General features: G+C 33.9%; 1 protein-coding gene across 2 annotated transcripts in view; it reads left to right on the top strand.

The window, feature by feature from the left end:
* Positions 1–19244, top strand: part of LOC307189672 (uncharacterized protein) — a 568050-nt gene that overhangs the window by 170519 nt on the left and 378287 nt on the right. For both annotated transcript variants that reach the window (XM_079928006.1, XM_079928007.1), the window contains exon 5: positions 6015–6149. The gene's annotated coding sequence lies outside the window, so the exon portion shown is untranslated. The remainder of the gene's footprint in view (positions 1–6014; positions 6150–19244) is intronic.

Below are 19244 nucleotides of genomic sequence, written 5' to 3'. Positions count from 1 at the left end.
CAAAATCATAAAAGATAAAGCTATAATAATTCTAGAAGAAAAAAATAGCATTTTAATTTCCCTCCTCAAACTAATGATCTTAGACTGCATTAAACATCATTTCAAACCTTCCCATCATGTTATCGTGGGTTAACATTTTAGTTTTATATTTTACATGAAATATATACATAAAAGTTATCAGTACTTTCACAATCAATATTTAATTATTTTAAATCAAAATTTCATACTCACAAAAGAAAATGTAATAGAATTGGTGAGGAGTTAAAAATTGTACTAAAACCTTAAAATTATATTAAAGGGAAGTAGAAAAATAACTATATATGGTAAATAATTTATGAATAAATAACAATAATTACTGAAACAAATAATAAATTTTGAAAAAGAGTAACTGTACCTGTGGAAATTTCAGATTTCACTAAGAACAACCGGTAAGGTATCAGCGTAAGGAAAACATTCTGGAGCCCTCATCTTTCATGTAGGTGACTCAGAATATAACTTTACATATAAATTTCTGATAATCATAAAACCATATGTACAATAATGTACAATAATAAAACTTATAAGCATATGTAGAAGTAAATTAGAACTAATATCTTTGAATTGCTAAGACAAAGGAATCAACAAGAAGTCATTAAACAAAGGCATGGAGAAATATGATAGAAGTTGTCAGTTATGATAATAAACATAACTGGTTTAAACTTATCTACTAAAACAGAAAGTCTTGCCAATTGTCTTACAAAACAAAATCTAATTACATGCTGACTGCAGTAGATACCTAAAACAAAATGAGGTTGAAAATTAAAAACTAGGCAAAAAAAAAGTTGAAAATGAAACACTAGGCAAAATTACATTAGGCAAAAGTAAAATATGCAGAAATGGAATATTAATATTAGTTGAACTTAAAGCAAAATAGCCTCAAAAATATTTTTAAAATCATCATATATTGATAATACTTATAATTCCTAATATGATAGTTTTTCATGTTAGAGATCCCAATTTTTTTTTTTTGGACATCAGGAGTATACTAATGTGCAAATTTGACAAGTCCCTGCTCTTACTGAAATAATATTCTAATAAAGAAGATAAAAGAAAATTTAATAATAAATACTTAAATTTCTTCTGTAAGGTAAAATCTGTAAGCAAAATAAAACATGTGAGTCAGGGGCAAAATTAAGGGGTACTGCATTAGGAAAGGTAATCTTATGGACTGTCTGAGAAAAGCACATTTTTGCTGAGACCTAAGTGATGATGGGAAGGAGCCAGTTGTATGAAGATTAGGGAAAGAATCGTCCCAGTGGGGAGATTACAAAGTGAAAACTCCCTGAGGTCAGTGCAGAGAGAGTAAAGATGGGAGTGCTAGAAGATGAGACAAGATGGATAAACAGGTACCAGATATAGCACAGGGCAAGACAAAATGTTTGGATGTATACTGAATGTAATGGGAAACCATTGGAGGGTGTTTGGTAGGGGTGATGTGTAAAAAAATGGATAAAAAATCAAAATGAGGGAAAACTGGGATATCATACAGGAGGATTTTGCAGAGATGCTAGAGAGAGATAATGGTAACTTGGTTCAAGGTCAACTATAATGGCTGAAGAAGGAACATTAGAAAAAGATATATGCAGGCAGACTGGGGACATTTTCTGGTGGTAGAACTGACAGTGTAATGTTGGTTGACAGAATGTGGGTGGGGAAAGCGGAGGATAGGAATCAAGGATGACATTTAGGTTGAATAAAGAAGAATTCTCTTCTGGACATGTACATTGACGTTTGCTGATTGATAATCCCAGTGGAGATATCAAATAGATTTGAGAGACTCAGTGAAGAGATCAAGACCAAAGATATAAATGTAGGGGTCATATGCATACTGATTTTATTTGAAGTCCTAGTACTACTGGTTCAGAGGAATTCAGGTAGGAGCAGAGAAAGTGAGAGAGCGAGAGAGACAGAAAAAGACCTAGGACTTTACCATGAAACAAATATGAAGAGATTTGGCTAAAGACAAAAAAACAGAGGAGAACATGTTGCAATGGGTGTATCAAGAAGGAAATTAATACATAGTCGAAAAAGGAAATAATATTAATAAAATTAAGTTGCACTTATTGGCACACAATAGCCAGAAAATGCCGAGAGAAAAATTATAGTTTTGTGTGAAAATCTTCATAGAGCTAATTGTACATGCCATTTACTTTGATCATAATTATTACTTAGCTATGAAATGTGTCAACAAAAAATAATCACATTGCCTGAAAAATACAAATAATCCCAAATAAGCTCTATTAGTTGACTAAAATTATTGTTTTTAGCTAATAAAAAATGCAGTAATACAACTTATCAGAATTCAAGGACTACCACAAAAGGTGTACTCAAGAGATGTACATATATTTTATTAATAGAACGAATAAAAATGTAGACTGTGCTTTTGATTAAATGATAAATAATAAAAAACAACAAAGAAGTGAAAAATACATATATTTAATGGTTCTGATGCTATAAAATACCAAAAAGCGGTCCATTATGTGACTTTTTAAAATATCAGCAACAGAAATACATTAGATAAAATTCTGGGAATCTATTCTTAGAAAATTAAAAACATTTATAATAATTTATATTAAAATATTTGGAAAATTATAAATGGTTATTTGAAATACCTTATTACAAATAGCTGAAGAAAATAGATTAAATATAATATGGAAACACATTTATTAAGTAAGCAAATACTGTTAGTGACGGTATTTAGTATTCTTTTTTGTTTTTTTTTAACATCTTTATTGGAGTATAATTGCTTTACAATGGTGTGCTAGTTTCTGCTTTATAACAAAGTGAATCAGTTATACATATACATATATCCCCATATCTCTTCCCTCTTGCGTCTCCCTCCCTCCCACCCTCCCTATCCCACCCCTCTAGGTGGTCACAAAGCACCGAGCTGATCTCCCTGTGCTATGTGGCTGCTTCCCACTAGCTATCAGTTTTACACGGGGAGGGGGAAGGGTAAGCTGGAAAGCGAGAGAGTGTCATGGACATATATACACTACCAAAGGTTTTTAGTATTCTTAAGGCAGCTACTCTCAAATACTGGTAGTCATGTAAGTAGATAAGATTTTTCTGGACTATAAGTTTACAATATGTATGAAAAACTCCAAATATTATATGATAAGCTTCAATTCAAAAGTCATGTTCATCTAGGCAGCAGAACAATTCAAATAAGTCTATTATTATTATTGTATTATTCATCACACTGACAAACTAAAGCACCACTTAAAGTTACCAGAGTTAAGTGGTTAATTTCACTATGGTATATCTGCTTTTATTAATAAAAAGGTTTTTAAAATTATTTAAATAAACTATAATAAACAGAGTACTAAGTTTTATACTATTGTTTAGTTAAGTGAAAATAACTCAAATATTAACTGTCATGTAAAGTGCATATACCATGCATATACCATACCAATACTCAAATCATCATATGTCCTAATTAAAGGAAATATGCCAAAATGCCAGTAACTGTTTTCTTTGCATGATAAATTTATGGATGATATTTATGTAGTTCTTCTTATCACTCTTTATTTTCTAAACATTTCACAAAGCATATATCTTTAAATTTAGAAATGCATAACAAACACAAAGCTTAAAGATTTTTGACAGAAGAGAAATGAGTTGGATTTTGGAAGAGTGAACCAGTACGTGAAGTTCAATAACTTTATGAGGAAGAAAATAAATTTATTATGATCTATGTAAGATTTTAAAGGCACTGAAGCTCCTCATTTCAATGGATCTTTGAAGGTAAAATGTTGGAGCAGTGTTTTAACATTTTCTCCCATGACACTGATAATGATCTCACAAAGTTGTTTATAATCATTTTATTGCATTCATCAGCTGAGACTAATTATAACTCAGATGAAAATCATCCTTGCAGAGTGCATTCTAAATATTAATAAACATAAATAATGCAAGTTTACTATTAAAGCAATTCAAAACAACAAACAGAACCCACAGGGAGTTCCTTAAAATTAATCTGGTTCCACATAAATTCTGTCTTAAAATGTTCAAAGCAACAATATCCCATATCACAGGATATATTAACTTTCTCCTTTCTTTTTGTTCTGTTTTCTAATTTTATAGGATAAAGTAATAGATGTGAGTGGTTGGTAGGTCAGGAAGCCTTTAGTGGTAACTTCTAATAAGGAAAATGGAACTAATTTAAATATGAATCGGCTAAGAAAAAAACTGAGAACCAGCTACTCCTGATATTGCTTTTTTAAAATTCTGGAATGTTGTTCTGACCCTTTTCCTTTATTTTTTGGACTGTCAAAGATTGACAAGTATCAAGGATTTGAAACATATTTGTAACGTCAAATATCTATTTAAAATAGTTTTCAAATCTCAGATAAACTGACATGTTCATATTTAAAACTTGTAGCTTTTAACAGCATCTTCTATTAAATTTTAAGCAATCTTCATTTTGATTGTTTTGCAATTGAAAATATGATATCACACAACTCAAATGATTGGCTTTATGACCTTGGGCATATTAATTAACATCTTAGAGTTGCCATCTGATAATTGATGATAAGTTTTTCTCCCTCACAAAGTTGTTATTAGAATGAAAGGAGATATGATATGTAAAGCACAGAACACAAACCTTATTAGTGTCTATTCCTATTATTACTGTCATATTTTCTTTCTGGCTCTGCGTGCCATTATAGTTCATTGCCGTTGCTTCCTGTCTTATAGGAATCATTGAATTTGAAGAGACATGATGATACCAGTTTAAACTCTGCCACTTAGTGTGTCATTTAACTTTTCTCAATCTTACTCTCTTCATTTGTTGAATGGCATTAGAAATACTGCCTGATGTAACATGTAGTTACAAATACCTACTCCAGATATATTGTAGAGGTTCAAGTAAAACAATGTGAAAATAATTGTAAACTCTAAAGTGCTATTCAAAGGATAACTCAGATTATAAATTATGCATGTTCATGTTACTATCAAAGTTATACAATGCCAAATTAGTTACAGTCTGACATGCAAAGAGCAAATTTCTAAACATTGAATATCACAATATTTACTGTTGCTTTAACATATTATAAAGATAACTTCTTAGAATTTTTGTAGTGCTTGTGTTTACATTAAAAAAAACACATTGAAAAAGAAAACCATGATACTTTCTCAAAGTTTCTTTTTGTCATCTAGAACTGTTGGTATTATGTTTCCTTGGATAATGTCAAAAAGTTTACTTTGATTAAGAAATTTCTAACTGACAAAATACAAGAAATCTTAACACTCTCTACTTTGATATTCTTTGCCACAAATCTTTTTATTCTAGTTTCTATCATTTCTTCCCTTCTCTATAAAAAGAAATATGTTTTATCTTAAAAGGAAAAAGCTTAATAAATATGACTAAAATTAGTACCCTGTGAAAGTTAAAAGCATTTCAAGTTCAATAAAGTTAATGGATAAAGAAAATCTCTATACAGAAAGTTTGACTTAAAACATTTGTTGGGCTTCCCTGGTGGCACAGTGGTTCAGGGTCCTCCTGCCGATGCAGGGGACACGGGTTCGTGCCCTGGTCCAGGAAGATCCCACATGCCACAGAGCGGCTGGGCCCGTGAGTCATGGCCGCTGAGCCTGCGCGTCTGGAGCCTGTGCTCCGCAACGGGAGAGGCCACAACAGTGAGAGGCCCGCGTACTGCAAAACAAAAACAAAAAAAATAAAAATAAAACATTTGTTGCATTTAATGCCTTAGATTAAAGCTTGCATGTGGCTGACTCTTAGCAAACTTCAAAATCACAATGTTGTTGAGAACTAAACTACTAAACAAGGTCGTATTTCAAGTGACAAGGAAAAATATCTAGATTCAATGTTTATATACTTGCTTAAATCATTCATAAATCCCACTTGTACTTGCCTAGCGAAAAACATAAGCATAACCAACTTATATGATTTTATTTAATCATTAGTATTACTAAAATTCCTAAGGTTATCTCCTCCTCCTTTATTTTTGCAGATTTTTCTACTGACGGGTTTAATAAGGGAGAATGAATGGCCCCTATGACCAGTCTACACTGAGAACAAGTCACCAGTAAGTGGTGAAATTGAGAAGTTTTGTCCTTTGTCCTCTCAGATCCAGACAATTGTACAGGTGAGTTATACTAAAACCTAAAGGAGCAGATGAACTCTCTTCTATACAGACTCTTTCATGAAATAGCTCCCAAACTCCTAATATGTGTCTAAAATAAGTGTGATGATCATACTAGACAAGAATAATATGATAAAGGAAAATCAGAGTCAATCTCACTTATGAACATAATAAATAAGATCCTAAGTGATGAAAACAATACGTGATGATGAAGTAAGTTTTATCATAGAAAGGCAAGGTTTAATTGATTAACTTAGTTCACACCTTAGCCGTTTCCGAGAGTATAACACTAATACTCTTCACAACACACTGCATGTCATTCATGAAAATTACCTTTCTTTTCCTCTGTGTTTCCTTCTTTTCTCTTTTCACTTCCCTCTAACCTCAGCCTCTCCTCAGTGCCCTAGCAAATACTCTGAACTTCTCATATGCCTAGGTTAACTCAGCCTCCTGTCTCAGTGTAAAGATATCTTGGAAAACATTCAGACTTACATATTACATTCATAGGAACATTTATATTTTAGAGACCCATATAAGATTAAGGCAATAAGTTTGAGTTACAGAGTGTCAGGCAGCAGCAAGAACCATTTTGGAGTTGACGTGGGGGTAATTTTTCTTCATATCTGTACAAATTTATCAAAGGGTTAACCACAGTTCTTCCCATGGGAAAGGTCATGGAAGTCCTTACAACTACACACAGGCTGAATTGCTCTTTGCGGCTGATTCCCTTTGCCTCCAGAGCACGATAACTTCTCTTCTTTGACTTCTCCCATCTCATGTAATGTTGATGTGTGTTTTTCAACCCTTCACTAGTAATGGTTAGATCATTTAGCCTTGTACTTTAATCTGCCCTTAGGTTATGTCTTTCAATTTTTTTCATGCAGGAGACTCTTCCTTAGTATACCGAAGGGATTCTACTTACCATGCTCTGGTTCAAAATTCAGTATCAGAGATAATTTCTTCTAATAAATGTATTTCTCTTCTCAATTTACATAGAGTTTCCAAAAAATTAGACATTTTGATTACTATTACATAATGACTACTATACCTTTTATATCTACTAAAAGTACTTACAAATTAAAATAAAATAAAGAGGAAGATATTTTTAAATTAAAAAAAGGAATTAGTGAGGGTAGGTGCTGTCAAATATTTGGAATGACTAAAATCAGGCATGGAATTTGACAACCAAGGCAAAATGGAAACATATTACAGGATTAAATTTTCTACCCCTACCCCATGAATGCCATGAATCTCTCAACTGAGATTTCTTTTTATTTTTCATATATAAAGGATACAGTTATACAAAAGACAGGAAGAGAGTCATAAAATAAATTTATTTCTATTGCTCCCATCCTTAAGGGTATCTTTTTGAAGTAGGGCTGCAAAAGAGAATATGTACAGAGTGATTTCCCTCTAGATAGAGAAAATAATGGAAGAATAGTATAACCATTCCTGCATTTCCATCATTCTGTTCCACCCAACAATGAGGAAATGTTGCACTGGAGATATATTTGCTATAACAAATCTAGATAAATTTGTATATTTGCTCAAGATGTAATATATTCCTAAATTTTTTAACACAAAGATAATGAAACTGGAAGAAACTTGAAAGATCCAATAGTTTTTCTTAGGGTTGAACTGTTCAGAACAGATAGTTATCTTTTTTGTTTTTAAGAATTTACACAGCTATCTATGACGTGATTTTATAACCTGGGTGGTCAAGAATGAGCTAAACCATTCTCAGTTAATAAGAAAAGTACAAAAATAAACCAAAAAGGCTAAAATATCAAAATGTTCTGTTAGATAATATTTGAAACAGATTTTCACCAGAGGATTTTGTAAGTGATTAGGTGTACATATGATTAGAAGCACAATTTCTCAAATGCAATCAGATGTTATAGCATTTCCTAAGGTATTTCATAGATTTTTGCTAAAAAATAAATTAATAATTTTTAAAAATTAAAAAAATTTCCTTACTAAGAGTCTTTACAGTGATTATAAACATTCATTTAAAGATCCAAAAGAAGAATAACTCATATAAGTATATCCTGGACATCTTTGTTCTTTTTTTTTTTTTTCATTGTGAAATCTTGATAAAGCCCTATAGGGTAAAGATATGGATATCTCTGTCTGTGGCCCTTCCTTTGTTTCTGGGATGACTTACAGTGTTTCCACACAGTATGATAGAAATAATGGAGTACAACTTCTGAGGCAGGTTCATAAAAAGCAATGTAGCTTCTTCCTCTGTGAGTGTGTGTGTGTGTGTGTGTGTGTGTTTCTGAGCTACCATGCAGAAGTCTAAGTATTCTGAAGCCACCATGCTATGAGAAAGACAAGCCATATGGAAAATCCACGTAGGCACTCTGGCTGGCAGTCCTAGTTTTAGATTCATCACTTTCTAGGTACCAGATGTGTGAATGAATGAGCCTTCAGATGGTTCTAGTCTCCAGCTGTTGAGTTACAACCAGCCTTTAGGTCTTCCCAGCTGAGTACATAGACATCATGGAGACCCAGAGAAACTATGAACACAAAATCATTGTTTTAAACTAAGTTAAGTTAAGTTTTGGGGTAATTTTTTGAATGAAAAAATAGTAACTGGAATATAGCTGATGATGAACAACAGAATATATTTATAAAGGTTAAGTAATTATTTTTTAAAAACAAAGCAGAATATAAGGTCATGATTTATTTCTTAAAGAGAAATATTAAATTTTTAATGAAAAAAGTGGATCTAATTTTCAGATTCTACCAAACAAAATTATCCTTATTTTTTCGCTCTTAGGTAGTAGTCAAAACTGTGGTCAATACTGTTTCTTTCTGGGTGTTAAATCCATGGTATAAAACTATGATGTGGAAAATTCTCAACAGCATTATTCTAACCCTGCATATTAAACATCTATTTTGAATGAACTGAATTTTTAGAGTTGAGATAAACTTAAATTTTTTGGTAAGTTTTGTGATTATTTGCCTTACAAATATATTTCAGATATATGATATTTTTTATATATTACTTAAATAAGTATTTGTCATTAAAGCAGAAATTTCTGCTTCCACACACACAAAACAGTTAGAGAGCCAAGAAGAGAGATCTCAAAAAGTTAGTTGAATGGTGCACACATTTATTATGGTATTAAATTTTTAAATTAAAATATTTTTCAATCACTTTTTCCAACCATAATTTATAATACTACCATTATCCTTTGATTATCTATGTGTGAATCTGTGTATTCTTTTTGCTTTACATTCAGAGAAAGAGTATTCATTGACTTATAAAATAAACTAGAATTTTGAAAAAGGAATATATCATTAATGTAATTACTTAACTATTAATATTTTAAATCACTGCATTTTTTTTCCCTTTCGGAAATAAGTACATCTTTCCATGTGGATAGAATAAACTAACAATGACCAAAAGCAATACTGCAAACTTTAAGCCCCTTCTCTCCTACATAATTTCCTTTCTTTTCTCTGTTTTTTATTCATAGGAAAATTGCTTAAAAGATTTTGGAATTCAGGTTTGAACAGCATTAAAAATAATAACATTTATTAGAGATTTTATTCAACCTTTCCAACTTCCAGTGTTTCTACAGAAAATCTATTCACATTTTTTATTGGAATTTCTGAGTTTTTTGCTCTAGCTTGGGAAGTAAGATAGCAGCATTTGTCTGCTTATATGGGACCTTTCCTTATATTGTAAAATTTAAAACATAGTAATTTATTCTCATGCTTGACAAATCTTAACGAGTAAGCTATAAATGTGGATCCAAATGAATAGATACTGAGGTAAAAGACACACACACACACACACACACACACACACACACACACACCTGCCCTTACACCAAAATTTACTAAGATTAACTATTTCTTAACTTCATTCTTCTTTACTTTGGTAATTAAGGAAGCACCTAGATTATTCTTTTGGAGGGGTGGCTAAGTCTTGTTTTACAAGATGTTGTCTTTTCAAGGGAATTGACTCATATTTGTATCTATTTTCATAGAGTCAGAGAACTGTTACCTGGAAGGGAACATATAGGTATTGTGTTATAACATTCATTTAGTTTGGAAAGCCTCATGCACAAGTCACATGGTTGGGTAATGACAGTGTGAATCTGGGAATGGTTCCCTAACCCACCAATTGGGTGATTTTTCCATTAACTTATTTACAAACTTTTCCAACTGAATTAAATTTTGACAAAAGCACTTCATAGAAGAGTTTCCTATTTGTGCCTCATTATGAAACCTTCAGAAGAAAACCAAACTAAACCTCCCAAGAAAAAATAAACAATCGGATGAACAAAACAAATGAATAGGCAGGTTAACCATAAACATAACTACAGACCAGAATTAGGGGGATAAAGGGGGAAAAAACCCTCGAACTTCTGCCTTATTTTTCTTTGAAGAAGATTAAATTTTCCACAGAAAACTAAAAGTGTGATAGATTATTTTTTTTAATTGCAGTACAGCCTTCGTTCTGCTGTAAAATTCTCAATGACCTGTAGAATCAAATGCTTTTTTGGAACCTAACTTTTGATCATCTATACAATTAGTGTGGGAATCAGATTAGCCACAAGATCCCTTTCAACTCTAAAAAATATTACTTATAAAACAATTAGCAAAAACAAAAGCAAAACAAAACAAAAAATCTACATTTTTTCATTATAGTTTGTCAAATATTTGCCAAATGGACAGTCACAAAATGTCATTCTCAGATATTACAGCAATGGCTATTTTCAGGAGCATAAAGTATAGGAGGTTACATGAAATAAAACAAATACTAGCACTACTTAATATTGAAGATAGAGTGATCATTAAACCAAAAAAGAGATTTGGATAATCACCTTACTTTTAGATCTCAATCACTCATAAATTTATTTTTGAAATTACCCCCATCATTGACATTTTCTTTCTCAGTAAAATAAATATATATAGGAATTATATGTGTTATGAATTATACATATATATGTATATGAATTAGCTTATACCATTATGATGGCTACAGAGTCCCATAATCTGCCATTTGCAAGCTGAAGACCCAGGAGAGCCATTGATGTAGTTCCAATTCAAGTCCTAAGGCCTGAGAACCAGGAAAACTGATGGTTTAAGTTCCAGTCTGAGTGGAGGAGAAAACCAATGTCCCAGCTACAAAACAGTATAAGTGGAAGAGAAAAACTCAATGTCCCAGGCAAAGAAAGTGAATTCTCCCCTACCTTGCCTTTGTTCTATTCAGGTCTCCAACAGATTGTATGCAACCCACTCACCTGGGAGCTGACAATCTGCTTTACTTAGTCTGCCAATTCAAAGGTTAATCTCATCCAGAAACACCCTTGAACCATACCCAAAATATTAACCAAATATCTGGTTACTCTGTGACCCAGTCAAGTTGACACATAAAATTGACCATCACAAGCCCACCTCCTGTCAATATGGCACCCACTGCATCTCTTTAAACCATATTAAATTCCAATAAAGATGATAACAAGGTCTTAATTCCTCCTAACGTGACACTACTGTCCTTCACACAACTGAAAACCCACCAACCCCTCCCCCAGAAGAGAAGTTTAAGGCCTTGTATGATATTTACTCTTTTCCTTGATATCCTGTAACTTAAATACTATAATCTAAAATTAACAATACTTAAATATTATGGAAAGTCAATACATGATATTATAATAATTAGTTAATTATTAATTATTAGTCAGTTCATCTTACTTTACATAAGAGGGAGAAAAACAGATATTTGCATAATATAGTAATATATATGAAAATGACATATCTCTAATAGATGTAATTATATAATATCAATATATTTATTATAATATCTTTATATTATAGTTTATATCACATTTATATAGAATTAATAGATATTAATCACATGCATTAAAATATCTATATATGAAAACATTTATAACGCAATAAGTAGGAATTCTGATAACAATTAAGGTCCTTATTTCTATAACTGGTCATGTGGTTGTAGCTGGTGTTTATAACTACCTTCTTCTACTACCCGTTCTGTATTCCCTTTGCCTTCAGCAAACCCATCAGCTAGTTGTTTACTTGGTAAAGTGACCCAAATCTTCATTTCTGAAGGGTCCTGCCTACACTGAGTTGTTATAATTTTCCCTTAACTTTAAATACATGTCATGATAATACTAAGAGATACCCTGTGGGAACTTCTGTATTCCAGATATACTCTTCCTTACCTCCATTGGAAAGTAGCAGTCCAGTTTCCCCTTGGTAGTTAGGATCAGTCAGCCCATCCAGGACAGGAACTCCCTTCTTTGCCTACTGATGCAGAGGCATGAGGATTACCTTTTGCTCCTGTCCTTCAGGGATGTCCCAGAAAGGGTCTATAGTGCTTGCTACAGTTGTCCAGCATTGTGCAGGTGGTGCCTGCATATCATGAAAGCCATCTGTAGATCAGGCCTGAGTCTTCTCTTCCTCTGCCAACTGATTGTAGAGAACTCCCCAATAGGCCACAGATGCAGGCTGGGAGAGAGAAGGCACTGTAGCAAGTGTGGAGACCATGGGCGTTTGGGCCATTTCATGTAATTTACTTGTACCTTTGGGGCCTGCTTGAACCTGATCACATATGTACACTTCCACTTGATAATGGAGTGTTGCTGTGCATGCCCAACTTTATGACTTGGTGGGTCAGATAATGACCAGTTCATGTGGGCAGCTCATGTCACATGGAAATTTAGTGGCCCATGTTTAAGCATTCAGTCTCTTCTAGTGCCCAGTAGCAGGCCAAGAGCTGTTTCTCAAAAAGAACATTAGTTACCTGCACTGGATTGTAGGGCTTTGCTCCAAAATTTCAAGGGCCTATTCTGCAATTCACCTGAAGGGCCTGCCCAGGGCTCCAAACAACATCTCTAATCTGCTGTTGACACTTCAAGCACCATTGTATCTGCTGGATCATACGGCCCAAATGACAAAGCAGCTTGCACAGTGGTTTGAACCTGTCTCAAAGTCTTCTCCTTTTCTGGGCTGTACTCAAACCTAGTAGCTTTTCAGATCAGTGGTACATGGGCCAGGAGAAACACCCAAATGAGGAGTATGTTGCCTCCAAAATTCAGATGCCCACTAGACATTGTGCTTGTATTTTGGTTGTAGAAAGGGCCAGATGCAACAACTTATCCTTCACCTTGGACTTGGACTATTTCAACATGCCCCGTGTGGTAAAAGTCAGTGGATCCAAATAGTGGTGCACCCTTTTGACTAAGCTTAAACTCTCCATTTGACACCCTCTCCATCATTAGCACAATGTATATGTGAGTCCTTTCAACCAGCTACCTGTCATTTATACCTTCCAGGTACTTAAAATGTATATTTGCAACCAAGTCTAAACCTATAAGGATTAAAAAAAAAAAAGTCTTTCTACCTGCCCCAGAATTGGTTTAGTCACCTTTTCTGCAGTGAAATTAATCCTAAGCATTATTCCATAATTAGTTTCTCTCTTTAATTTCACTGTCCATCTATGCCTAGAAAAAATGATAATGGCTCCCTTACTAAAGGAGATTCCTGTTGATGGCTGCATCCTAAAACTACAAGACAAAGATGAAGCTTTGAAACGGATGCATTTAATCTTCATTAGAGTCTTGACAAGCCCTCTCTCATGAAGAAATTCTCTTCATGCTTTAGGGGAGGGGGCATATTTTTTAAATTCTTCTATTTATACTCAAGATACCTTATAAATGTAATTCAATTTACTTACCTCAATAGTAGTAATTATGAATAATATGCTTTAAAGTTTATTAAGTTTTATCTAAATTTAATTATATTCTCAGTACAGAGATGCCAGACTAACAGCATTTTTGTTTCCATATCATACATTCAGAATTGCAGTACCAGTCAGAATAAAGCCTGCACATAACTCATGTTTGATTTAAGTTAAGAAGGCTGAATACATGGATGCAAATGAGACAAGGAGGAGAAAGTGATGTTAGGCAGAGGTAGCAGTGTGTGCACAGCATGGTGATGTGGAAGGGTGTGTTGTGTCTGAGAAACAGAAAGTACTTCAGTTATGGCTGAATTAGAAGGTAATAGGGAGAGTGATGGAAGCTATGAATGTTTGGTGAGTAAACAGAAAGGGCACAGAGACATAGCCACTATCAAAATAAACCTAGCATCCTATTCATGATACAAGACACTATCTTTAAAGCTTGGTGGTAAAGATTGGCAAAGTTGGGTTTATGGTGTAGTAACATAATAAGAATTGTGTTAAAAGGAGTTTATGCTCTAAGCAATATGTGTTATGGACTACAGAGCAAAGCACCTGGATTCATGATGTAGAGTAATTAGTTAATTAATTTTAATATTGTAGACAAGGCATAATATGTGTGTTATATAAGGATTTAGGAATGGGACCAAAGTGTACAAGAGAGTTTAAACAGATATTTTACAGGTAAAATTGACTCACTGGATATGGAAAGCTGAGAAATGGCAAACAAAATTGGTCAACTGGATGAGAAAAGGGGAATGAGTCAAAAAAAACCCCAAAGTCCTAGCTTAAGCAAGTGCATTCATTGAATCAGCCCTGAAATAATCTGCATGATCTCTTTTAAGCCTTCACACACAAACACACACACACGCAAAATCTGACACGCAAACAAGCTTGGCATCTTCCTTTCTAAAAGCTTACTTTGATACTTCAGTATTTCAATCTATGTTTGTTAATAGAAAAATGCCCCAATCCCCATCCAAAATGATACTAGGAATCTGTCTCAGAATAAGTTAGGAACATGGATGGATTGATTCCCCCTAAAATACCAGTTTAGCCAATTGCTACTTTTGCCTCCAACCCTTGCCCATCTTGCTCATTATCTATGTGAGATTCAATTGAATTACAAGCTTTCTTTGACCAGTGAATAAATGATGAGAAATTTTGAGTGGCATCCTTTCATTTACATAGAAACTATAAATCAGAGTCAAACAAAGCAACCTTTTGAATCATCAGAGTCACTGACAATATACCCACATGTCTCATCATCAAAGAACCAGCCTTTTGGTTCTCTTTTATTGACTGTATCTCATATATTAGAGGTAAAAATCCATTGAAGATTATGGCCAGAATATTAAGATGAGAATGAAGTCCTCCGTGGAACAAACATATATTATATCCACATAAAAATAAGCATTTGATAATAAAAAGAACTTAAATCTGGAGCTCAAAAACAACAAAGGTTTTGATTTCAATCTGAGAATCATGTTCATATAGATGGCAGTGAAAGCCAGGGTTGTGCTTGAGATTTTCCAAGGATATAACCAGTAAAAGGAGAGAGACAGACTAGACAGACAGACACTAAGGATAGGCCTGTGTAGTTTAAGCTTTGAAGGAATATATGAAGGAGTGAGAACAATTCTGAGGAGACTGAAGATGGAAAGGAGAAAAATTGTCCCAGAAGCCCAACAAGGAGAAACTTTCAAGGGATGAGTGATATACTGTACATAATAGCATATGAAGTTAAAAGAAGAGTTCTTTAAGTGATCCACTAAAAGTGACAACTGGAGACCATTGGTAGTCTTATCACAAAGATGAACAGTGTAGGAGAAACCATTTGAAGATGTCTTGGAGAGTGTTTTTCTGCTTTTTGTAAATATGTTGTTTGATATGATTCAGTGAAAGGATTATGTGGATTATAAAAACGTAAAAGTTTGGTAGTGTATGTATGTCAGTGCCACTCTCTCACTTCGTCCCAGCTTACCCTTCCCCCTCCCCGTGTCCTCAAGTTCATTCTCTACGTCTTCGTCTTTATTCCTGTCCTGCCCTTAGGTTCTTCAGAACCATTTTTTTTTTTTAGATTCCATATATATGTGTTAGCATACGGTATTTGTTTTTTTTCTTTCTGACTTAGTGGGAAGCAGCCACATAGCACAGAGAGATCAGCTCGGTGCTTTGTGACCACCTAGAGGGGTGGGATAGGGAGGGTGGGAGGGAGACGCAAGACGGAGGAGATTTGGGGATATATGTATACGTATAGCTGATTCACTTTGTTATAAAGCAGAAACTAACACACCATTGTAAAGCAATTATACTCCAATAAAGATGTTAAAAAAAAAGTAAAAGTTAATACAAAGTAAATTAGGAAGTTTCTTATAAAGTTTAATGTATACTTCTACCCTATATCTGAGTAATTTCACTCCTAGGTATTTGTCCAAAAAAAGAAAAACATATTTCCACAAAAATGCTGTGATCATGAATGTTCATAGTAACTTTATTCTTAATAGCTAAAACTGAAAACAGCCCAGGTTTCAGTCAACTGGAGAAACAAATTGTGGTATATTTACATGACAGAATAGTACACAGCAATAAAAAAAGAACAAAGTACTGATACATGCAATAGCATGGCTAAATTTCAAAAATGTAATATGAAGTGAAAATAGCCAGACACGAAACAGCAGCTATTGTATGTTTTCATTTATGTGAATTTTTGCAATAGGAAAACCAAATGATCATGACAGAAATAAGAATAGTGTTTGCTTCTGAGGTGGTGAGGGACTGACTAAAAAGGGAACTTTCCAAGGATGGAATTATTCTGTATTTTGTTAGGAGTGTGGGTTAATACAGTTGTATGCATTTGTGAAAACTCATAGAATTGTACACTTAACATTTCATTGTATGTAAATTGTTCTTTTAATCAAAGGGAAAAATAAACCAAATGTTGATGGGAAGAATACACATGGAAAATGATATTATAGAAGTTTATCTGGATTGAGAAGGGTAAAGAGAGATATCTAGAGATGAGAGACAAGGCTGAGGGAAAATCGCTTTAAAATAGTATTAAAACCATGGAACTTGAACATGCTAATATAAAAAAATGAGCAAGAGAGAGGAAAATGTCAGTTTTAAAGAGAGGGCATTGATAGAGAAATATCCCAGAGCAGGCAGAAGGGAATTGGATTAAAATTACCAAACATGTTTTACTTTTCTGCTCTGCAAGGCCACAAAAGAGACAGAGCAGGCTCAGATTTAGGGACCTAGTCCAATTAATTTATAGTGGGTTACATAACCAGTCATGAGAAGAGACTAAACATAAAAATTTCATTATTTGGGTCCCACATAGTCCTCACAAGGATAAGAGTACCTCTGGGGCCTCTGTAATTGACTTCTAACAAGACAGATTATTTTGATCATGTTACAGACTTGTATCTGAAATGGACTCTATCCTGAGCTACTTTTTTGGTAAGGACTAAGCAATGGCAATGCTCATCTAAAATTGTTTTTATAGAGGGAAAAGTCAAGCACTGCCAGAAATTTTGAACAGGAATTACAGTGGACTGTGAAGCCTGATGCAAACCAGAACTGCAAGGTGCATTTGGAAAGAGCTGATGGATCAGAGTATGAAATGTTAACTTAAGCGTGAGCCACTTCATCTTATTGAGTTTAATGAAAAAGTGCTTGGGTATCTGTAAGACAACAGAAAATAAATGGGAAATATCTAGACAATCAGTGAGTCATTTTGGCAAAGTCACATCATAGCCCCACAAACTTTGGAACCTAATAGAATCTGTTGACCAAAATTATTAGTGAGAAATGAATGGGTAGAAAGCATTTCATGTATGTTTGCGCAGTGCTATTTGAAATTTGAGAATGTCTGAAAATGACTAGAAAATCTCAAAGAACGATACTGGTTTAAATAATGATGATAGCTCCAACACTCCAAAAACAATGCTCTGAAGTGGCTTCCTTGAAAATTACTTACATTTGAAACTATGGATTAGGAGACTTCAGTAAACAGACTAACTGGAAACCATCTGAGAGGAGAGTGGAAGTTAGAAATATGCTCAAAAACACAAAAATATAATAGGAAGAAAACTTGCATGCTTATATTGAACATTTGGTTTCATTAGGAACAAATGTCTCGGCATTGTTATTTTAAAATTCTAGCTGTGTTTTGTTGCGTAAAATTCCACTTTTTAATTACTTATTTAAATTTTATTATTTCAAAAAAATTCATTTCCACTCAGAATAAACATTGAAATTCTATAGAATCTTTATATCATTTTTTCCTATTATCTGTGACATATCAAGCTGTTTTTATACATATCTAAATAATACAATGATGCAGGATTTTATTTTTTTAATAGAAGATACCATGTTATATAAAGAACCAAGCCACTATGAATCTAGGAGGTCGTCTTAGTCTGCCAGGGCTACCATAACAAAATACCACATATTGGGTGGCTCAAACAGCAAAAATATATTTCTCACAGTTCTGGAGGTTGCAAGTCCAAGATCGAGGTGTCAGTGAGTTTGGTTTCTCCTCAGGCCTGTCTCCTTGACTTGTAGACAACCACCTTCTCACTGTGGCCTCACATGGTGTTTTCTCTGTGTGCCTGAAACCCTGGTATCTTTCCTCTTCTTCTAAGGCTACCAGTCCTTTGGGTTAGGGCCCCACCCTATGTCTTCACTTAACCTTAATACCTCTTGATAGGCTCTGTGTCCAAACACAGTCACATTGGGCATTAGGGTTTCTACATATGAATTTGGGAGGGGAATACAACTGAGTTCATAACAGGGGTTATATCAGGTCCAATATTTGAGGGGGCCTCTGAGACAACAACTGGGTAGTGACTAGGGAAGGTTAAGTGATAGATAATCCAGCTAATATTAAGAAAATATCTTGGTTATAGACATGCAGGATTAGCAAATGTGTTTTTATCAGGATGTCTTCTCACCCCTCACCCCATGAAAGTGAACCATGTCAGACTACTTATTTCTTCTTACCCTGGAGAGTTGACCTTTGTGATTTCTCTAGATGAAATTATATGAATATGAACTTTCATAACTTAAGTGCCTCCTACTTAGGGAGGGAAGTTTTCATTAAGTGGGATAGCCAGTCCTGCATATTTTGCCTTGGTGCCTTTTGGACTGTCAGCTCCTGATAGAATCGGGAGTGCCTTACAACTGTGATATGGTGGGTTAGAAGTGACAATCCAGTTGATACCTATAATTATATGGAGATTTTTTTTTCAGCACCAGCTGGTAAACCCATATACTCTGCCAGTTCCAACCTCCTTAGTAGTTTCTGCTAGCAAAACTAAACTGGTTGAAAAAGGGCAGAGGAGGAAAGAAAAATCCAAATTGCTCTGGCT

This window comes from Stenella coeruleoalba, assembly GCF_951394435.1.
Source record: "Stenella coeruleoalba genome assembly, chromosome: 7".
Classification (NCBI taxonomy): Eukaryota; Metazoa; Chordata; class Mammalia; order Artiodactyla; family Delphinidae; genus Stenella; species Stenella coeruleoalba.
This window is presented reverse-complemented; position numbering and strand designations above follow the sequence as displayed.